This window comes from Phyllostomus discolor, chromosome 6 (assembly GCF_004126475.2).
Source record: "Phyllostomus discolor isolate MPI-MPIP mPhyDis1 chromosome 6, mPhyDis1.pri.v3, whole genome shotgun sequence".
Lineage (NCBI taxonomy): Eukaryota > Metazoa > Chordata > Mammalia > Chiroptera > Phyllostomidae > Phyllostomus > Phyllostomus discolor.
Genome location: NC_040908.2, coordinates 23431939 through 23439941, shown reverse-complemented (window position 1 = coordinate 23439941; position 8003 = coordinate 23431939).

The following is an 8003-nucleotide window of genomic DNA, read 5'->3' as shown; positions in this document are numbered from 1 at the left end:
GGCATGGACGAGAGACTACTGATCGATGTTCCTTTCCTTATCTTCCTCCCTCCCTTCCCCTTTCTCTAAAAAGAAATAAATAACACATTAAAAAAAATACTGAGGGGATTCCTGGGATGCAGCACTTTCTGTTCTGAAAGCAGGACACTCCCAGGTAAACTGGGCAGCTAGCTGGTCACCTTTGCTAAGGCAGACCCTCAATCAGTATTTATTGAATAGGTGAATGCATGTCTCCTGAGCACCAAACAAATTCTCTGTATGAAGGTGGCCGGCTCATGCTGGGAAAGGGAGACACATGAGAAAGGAAGGGTGGGCCTGGCCCCTTTTGTCAATAATGAGAAATCTGATTTGCCAGAGAACAATAGCTTCTTGGTTAAAAGGAAAGTCTCTCAAAATGGATCCTTAGTGAGAAAAGAAACAGTGGAAAGTCAAGATGAACCATGGTGGCCTTTATCTAAAGGAGAAAAGCAAAAGGTTAGCCAATAAAACACAGCCACAGCCAGGGTGCAGGCTGGCCCCGGTTCATTTTCCCTGGATGCCCTGCCCCTGTGAGGACGGGGCCCAAAGCGGAGGCCGTCCCTTACACGTGGAGAGAAATACCTGCACTGTTCCAGGGCGGAGAAACACACCGTGTCTGCACCTCCAGTGGCTGCATAGGATAGGAGACTCAACTAGAAAAGAAAGCCTCAAACCTAGAGAACTAACAGCACATGGGAGAGAGAAGTGGAAGGACAGAAGAAAAATAGAGCTAGCCAGCCCTTTCCAGGATGATTAAAGGATTCTTACACTGTGAGTCAGAGCCAGCCTAGAAGACAGGAAGTACAAAGCAATATTTTAGGGCCCAAGAATTTGCTGTGCATAAACAGCCATCACTCTCCCTCCAAAACAGAATGGTATTTCCCCTGAAATCTAGTGCTGCGCTAAACTAATAAAATAAGTGCTCCTCTGCCACAATATTTGTAAAACTGCATATTAATGATATGGTTTTTGCTCAGTCAGTGAGTTACACCCTGAAACACGTGAAAGATATTTATTCTTTTTTAATAATAGTAGTTTTCTGACCGAACTCAGCCTGGTGGTATGAGGGGATTCCCATGCCCACTGGTAATTTTTAATTCCTTTTTGGAAATTTTCCATTTCTGCTAAACACTCCTCAGGTGATCTTGGGCAAATCACAGCCCTTCTCTAGACCTGAGGCCCCTCCTGGACTGGGTGAATTAAAGAGCCCATTCCTGTTCTTCCATTCAATTCTATGACAAAGTAATAATGGAAATATTTCGACTACACTCTCAACACAGCACTGAGGCTCTGGCTAGTCTTAGACTGTTCTTAGAACTTGTTCAGTAACAAGCTCAGAGCAAGATGAATGGGGTGGGTTCCTGGAGCTCCTAAAAGCTGGGTTTAAGAGCCCAGCAGGCAGACCTGCCAAAGTCAACCACACCAACCCTCCACACACCAGACATGTTAAAGGGTCAGAGAGGTTGCTGTCAACCTGGTCCTCAACCAAAAGCTTTGCTTGTTTCCATTGCCAATTCATGCACAAGTTAATATTGCAGCTGGACCAAGATCACTGAACTTGAAAGAATTAGGTCCACATGTCCCATGATGAAACTTGGCAGCAAATCTGTGATCTCCTTCCTCAACAGGGCTGGGGATGTGGATGCCTTCATCACAAAATGAACCAGCTAGAAATACACTTATTGTCCATTCCCACCTCCTCTGATAGTAAACTCTCTCTCATCTGCCACTATGCTAAGCAGGGCAAAGTGTAGGCAGAATTTAATGGTAGATGAAATCAGCCTGAGAGATTCCCTCTATTTCTCTTTGAGCAGCCCACCTTGATTTCGGCTTTGCCAATTTCCTTCAACTACCACGATCAGCACAACCCCACAACCTGGGCATCCAGCTAGAACTGCCACTTCCTTGATGTTATGGACACGAGGGTCCATATGGACCCATAGGCCACACATGACCTAGATGGTTATGAAGGTGGCCCAACACAAAACCATGAATTTACCTAAAACCTTTTGTTTGCTCATCAATTTTCATTAGTGTTTCTGTATTTAATATGTGGCCCAAGACAACTCTTCTTCTAGTGTGGCCCAGAGACGCCAAAAGCTTGGACACTCCTGATAGACCTTTCCAGAACTATGTTCTTTCTTTGGAGTCATCTCTCTCTGTCCCTTCCCCCCCTTTTTTTCAGGAAATTTATGGCCGACAAACTAATGAATCTTAGTTAATTAACATACTAGAAAGAGGCTCTGGTATATTTTCACTTATGGCCTTCACATCTGTAAAACAGAGAAGACCTAGTATACTAGGGAAACTAATATCTCCTACCTAGAGAGAAACCAGCCTGCCAGTGAACCTATGAGCAAATGGATATTTCTGGTAAAGAGAGAAAAGGAAACGAAAAATTATTGAACTCCAGAAACACACTAAACATTGACACACTCACTTAGTTTTCACAACTCTGAGAGATAATTTATGTTGTGCTTTCTGCTTGCCTCACACCTTTTATGCATTTTGGTACGTTTAGGGAATTCCCTGTCTTATGAGTGCTTCCCCAGAGACCTTGGCAGCTAGAACACAGGCACAGAGCCTAGGACCTGCCTCTAAGATGTACCCGGGCAACAGTTTAATCAGAAATGATAAACCAGTGGAAGGCGGTAGTGCCTGACACCCATTTGCTGGCCAGAGTGGTTGCAGAGGCACCCAGTTTTCTGGGGTACCAGTTGTTGTAAGATCAGTTCCCAGCTCAGTGTATCAGTACTGGCGGAGTTGCAATGGAGTGTGAGTTCCTGGCAGCCAGTCCATGCTCTGGGGAAAAGCAGGGTCAGCAGCTGCCTTATTGGGTCACTTCTGCAGCATAGTTTCAGGCCTTGACCCCAGAAGCTTAGCCTCAAGCCTGCTTCTCAAGCCCTGCTACTGCTTTGTGCGTTACCCCATACCCTTTCTGCTTAATCAGCTGAAGTCAGTAGCTGTTGCTTATAATTAAGAGCCCTGAGTGTACACAGATAAGTATTGCTACTATCCCTTCTTAATGAGTGGAAACCAAAGCTGAAAGATAAGAAACCAAAATGGAAAACTAAGTAACTTGCCCAAGGACATACAGCTCATAAGAGGCAGAGGCAGAATTTGAAGCCAAAACTGTTTGAAGATAAAGTTGGTGTTGCTTTCAATATATTAACCAAAAAAAGATCAGGGAAGGGGCACTTATGTGGGGTGGTGGGGGGGAATGGTCTTACCATTTCCACTGGCTCTGGATACCTTTGAGTTGGGATACCTTTTTCTCTTTGCTTGCTCTCACTGTTTTGACTTAACTATGTGCCAATAAACATATGGGTGATGCTAAAGATAAACCGGCCCCACTGATTTCCATCTCTACCTTCAAATACTGTTGTTCACAGTTTGTAAGAGGTGGGACCACTCTCTGTGGATGGTTGAGGGGGTGGCCAAATGTTGGGGTTTTGTTTACCATTGCTTTTGTTGAGTCACAGAGAGTTATGCATTATTCATAACCTTCAGGTTTGAAGAAAGTTCCCTTGTGCATTTTCTGCTCATTGGCTCCACCAGTCCAAGACTGAAATAAATACCAGCAGACAATGAAGTCTATAGCCCGAAAACCTGTGCTTTAACCATGTGAACTAATGCCCAGAGAACCAAAAAGAGAGGCTGGAAGAGTGGGTTTTAATTCAGAGTCTTGCCATGTATATTAAAAATGGAAACTGAGCATATTGATAGATACATAACAAATCTGAAATAATCTAGGCACCTGCAAATTTCAATATCCCTTAAGATGAAAAAAGAAAAAGAAAATAGATGTCAGGCAGGTGCTAAGAGTGAGAGCAGTTTCATCCACAATGTGGAGGAGCAGAAATCTCTCTTGGAGCTCATAGACTCCCGTTCTTTCACCCCATATTCCTAAGTGGTGCTCTCAACCCCTACACCCCTCTATACCTAGATTACATGATCTCTCCAAATTCTATTAGAAAACCTACTCATTCTCCTGCAAAGCAAAATACAAATGACCAATAGCAACTTAAAGCACTACTTCTTCCACAGACATTTGCGCTGAAGTTTAATCTAAATCTTAAGAAAAGGGTTTACACTTGGTAGTAGACATCAGTTGTTCCCATAGTTGCCCCAAAATCTTTTTTTACATCTCATACCAAAAATATCTAACCTTTGATATACATTTTGAAAAGTAGGCAACATATTTTGATGGTTAATTATGTTTTATTTTTCCAGAGTCACAGGGTGCCCAGACACTTGGTTAAATGGTATTTTGGGGTGGGTGTCCATGAGCGTGCTTCTGGATGAGATTAGCATTTTAATTCATAGAGTGAGTAAAGCAGATTCCTCCTTCAATCCCTTGAAGACCTGAATAGAAATAATGGCTGGGTGAGAAAGATTTTTTTTCTCTTTGCCTAACTGTCTTGACCCAGAACTTCGGTCTTATATACCTGCCTTCAGACTTGGACTTGGACTGGAACTATACCATTGGCTCTCCTAGATCCCAAATCATTGACTATAGATTTTTGAAACCTCTTGGCATCCACAATTGCTTCAGACAATTCCTTATAGTAGACAGAGAGAGAAAGAGAGAGAGACCCTATTAGTTTGTTTTTGCTTTTCTGGAGAACCCAGACTAATATACATATAAACTACTAGAAAGTAATGAAAAATTATGGACCTCTTACCCAACCTCAAAAGTAAATTGCTATTGCTCTCACCTTTTCTATGCCCCAGCTATTTTGCCAGATGTCCAAAACATTTTGAACACCTTCTTAGCGTTTTGATAGTTCCCCACTCTATAGATCCTGCCTTCTCAACAACAAATAGATTTAAAAAATGGTATTTCCCAGTCTTCCTTGTGTTAGGGTGCCTAGGGTGATTGTGACTACAGCAATCAGCACTCATTTTAGCCTGGGACTAAGTTATACAGGAAACATGAATATGAGGCATTCATATTTCTAGCAGATGCTCTTGCTCTCTTAGAAAGTCATTTTGGAATGTGCAAGCGCACAGTGGGGTTATTTTTGGAAGCTGACCCTGAGTCTGTTTCTTAGCCTTGTATTGATTCTTTAACTTCTTTATCCCTTAATAAATTCCTTTCTGCTTGAAGTAAGCAGAGTAAATTCATTGACTGCAACTAAGGAAATCCGATCAATACAAAAACTGGACAATAAGTGATGGTAAACAAGACTTCAAGGACATGGAACTTTCTCTGGACATTTGACGTGGTTGGGTTTGAAGTGAGTATTTGGGTATATGAGGTGGTAAAACAGCAACTTAAATGATTATCTTTTGTCATTTGAAATAAATTACCTAAGCCAAAGTTTTGGCTTCTCCTTTAATTGCTTCCCCAAAGACTCCATTATGTGGGGCTAAGGAATACACAAAGTGTGGGCTGGGGTGGCTGCCCTTACCAGCATCAGTGAATTTTCAAAACAAAAAGACAGACTAGAGAACTTAAATTCTCAGACCTAGGTATTTTCAGGGAAATGAGGGGTTTCGAGATGTCCTAAAAGCATCTTTATCTCTGATAGTCACAGGATTGCCACGGACAAAAAGCGAATGCAGAGTAAGATCTGGCCAGTTACTGATTTTCAAAGTAGGTTAAATTCATGTCCTAACTAGATATCTTCCATGAAAGTCAGGGTATTATTTGGGAAAGAGGTGGCTACAAGAATTGGAATGAGGGCATTTGAGAGTCTCGAGGTAGCTATGGGTACCCTCCAACCTCATTATACACCCCTTCTCAAAGGAAGCCATCCCTCCTCCCCTGTCTGAAGATGTTCATCTGGCCCTGCCTGCTTAAAGACTTTATAATGGTCTCATTTGAGATAGTTAGTTACATTCACACAGAAATTCTAGTTTTCCTTATGCCCTAACCTGTGACCCATCATTTCCCCCAGACTTATAACTAGTTCCAGACCCAGCATGCCCACTGGAGCTGATTGAAAATGTCAAACATGGAAGGAAAAGATTCATGTGCCAAAATAATTGCAAGAGTTTGCCAAAATTAATATTGGCAAAAACTTGGAGAATATATATGGTGTTCTATCAGAAACATAATTTTATGTGCCAAATTATTAGCATGAATACACTAACTACAGATTCTTGATTCATTCTACTTAGCTTGAGCCCACTGTTAACTTGGTTCATTGACTAAAACCTGGGTTTCACTGTGGCCTGTTGCTGAAGGAAGTTGAAATGCCAAGACTGCAGGGACTTAGCGAGATAAGAATGCTGGAATGGACTCATCATATACAACATCTAACATAGACCAGAACACTCCCAAAGAACACTCCCTTACCTGAGGCATTGAGGAAAACATTGATGAAGGGAGAACCAGAATCCTAGAAGAGTGCTTTTTTGAATTGCTTCTGTACTCTGGGGATGAAGATGGAAGATATTGCTATTGAGGTTGGTTCCCTGGTTTCAACAGGTTTTATGGGTACCCAGAGGGGTAGACACTAAATAGGACTTAATTGCCAGAAACAGAGTGGGTGTGGTTGTTATAATAGCAGAATGATTTGACTTGTAGGGATCTTTTGGTAGTGTCTAACTGGTCATAGTGTTCCTAAAACTGAACTAGATGAGCAGCCTACAAAGAATGTACCTGGCCTGTATAATTGAAAAAAAATGTGCCCTGGCTGGTGTGGTTCAGTGCTTGAGTGCTGGCCTGTGAACCAAAAGGTTGCCAGTTCGATTCCCAATCTAGGGCACATGCCTGGGTTACTAACCAGATTACCAGTAGGGGCTACACAGGAGGTAACCACACATTGATGTTTCTCTTCCTCTCTTTCTCCTTTCTCTGCTCTAAAAAAATAATACAATCTTTTTTAAAATGCCATAAAGGATTAAAAATTTGTTATAAAAAAAAGAATAGAAGAAATTCTGAGTCTGGTGAACCTAGACTTAACTCATCATAACCAACATAGTTCATCACTGGAGAATCATGGTCAGTCTTCCAATAACCAGACTCTCAATTCAGTAAATGAAAGGGAGAAACCTTGAGGAAGAACATAAGAACCTATAAAAATCTTCCTCTCCCCCTTCACCAAAAGTATCAGCATACACTTACCAAAATAATTGTGTATTAGAGAAAGGGAAATGCCTATACCTTTCACAGTGTTTTTGGATATGACTTTGAATTTGTGCTAATTCCTCAAAACTTAGAATGTCACATCCCCCAACCCACCCCCATCTACTCAGAGCAGAACTCTCTCTATGGGAATCCAGTGATAAATAGAGTTTGAGTCCAAGTCCATCTCATTGTGGACAGAAAGCTTTTGTTAATCCAGCCTCTGGTTCTCTCCCCCAGTTCTGGAATTACAGTTTGAAGGGAAAAGTCCAGTACATACCAGCATCTCAAATTGGCTTCCTGGCCCAAAGTAAGCAATAATGGGGCTGCATCTTTCTAACAAAATAGCAAACCAAAAGCAATACTATATTTTTAAGAGAATTCTTGAAATTAGTATCATCATCAAAGAAAGGCAAAGGAGTGATGATTTATATTATTTCCCCTGTTTAACTCACTTGCTTAACATGTGCAGTGAACAGATGGACCTGAGAGCACAAGAGTGGATTATCAAAGTCTCATTCACCAACTTCTGTTGTTTCTACTCTTCCTATAAAGTTCTCTGTACTGGAGAAGATTGACACAACTCTGGCCATCTAATATTCAGTTATTATGCCTACAAATCCTTTTTCTCTAATCTGATAAACCTAATAAGGGTGTCTAACCTGTGGCCTGCAGGATGCATGCAGCCCAGGATGGCTATGAATGTGGCACAACACAAAATCATAAATTTACTTAAAACATTATGAGATTTTTATCCTAAGAACCCTGAAACACCAATCCAAAAGAACCTATGTACCCCAATGTTCATAGCAGCACAATTTACAATAGCCAAGTGCTGGAAACAACCTAAGTGCCCATCAATAAATGAGTGGATCAAAAAACTATGGTACATTTACACAATGGAATACTA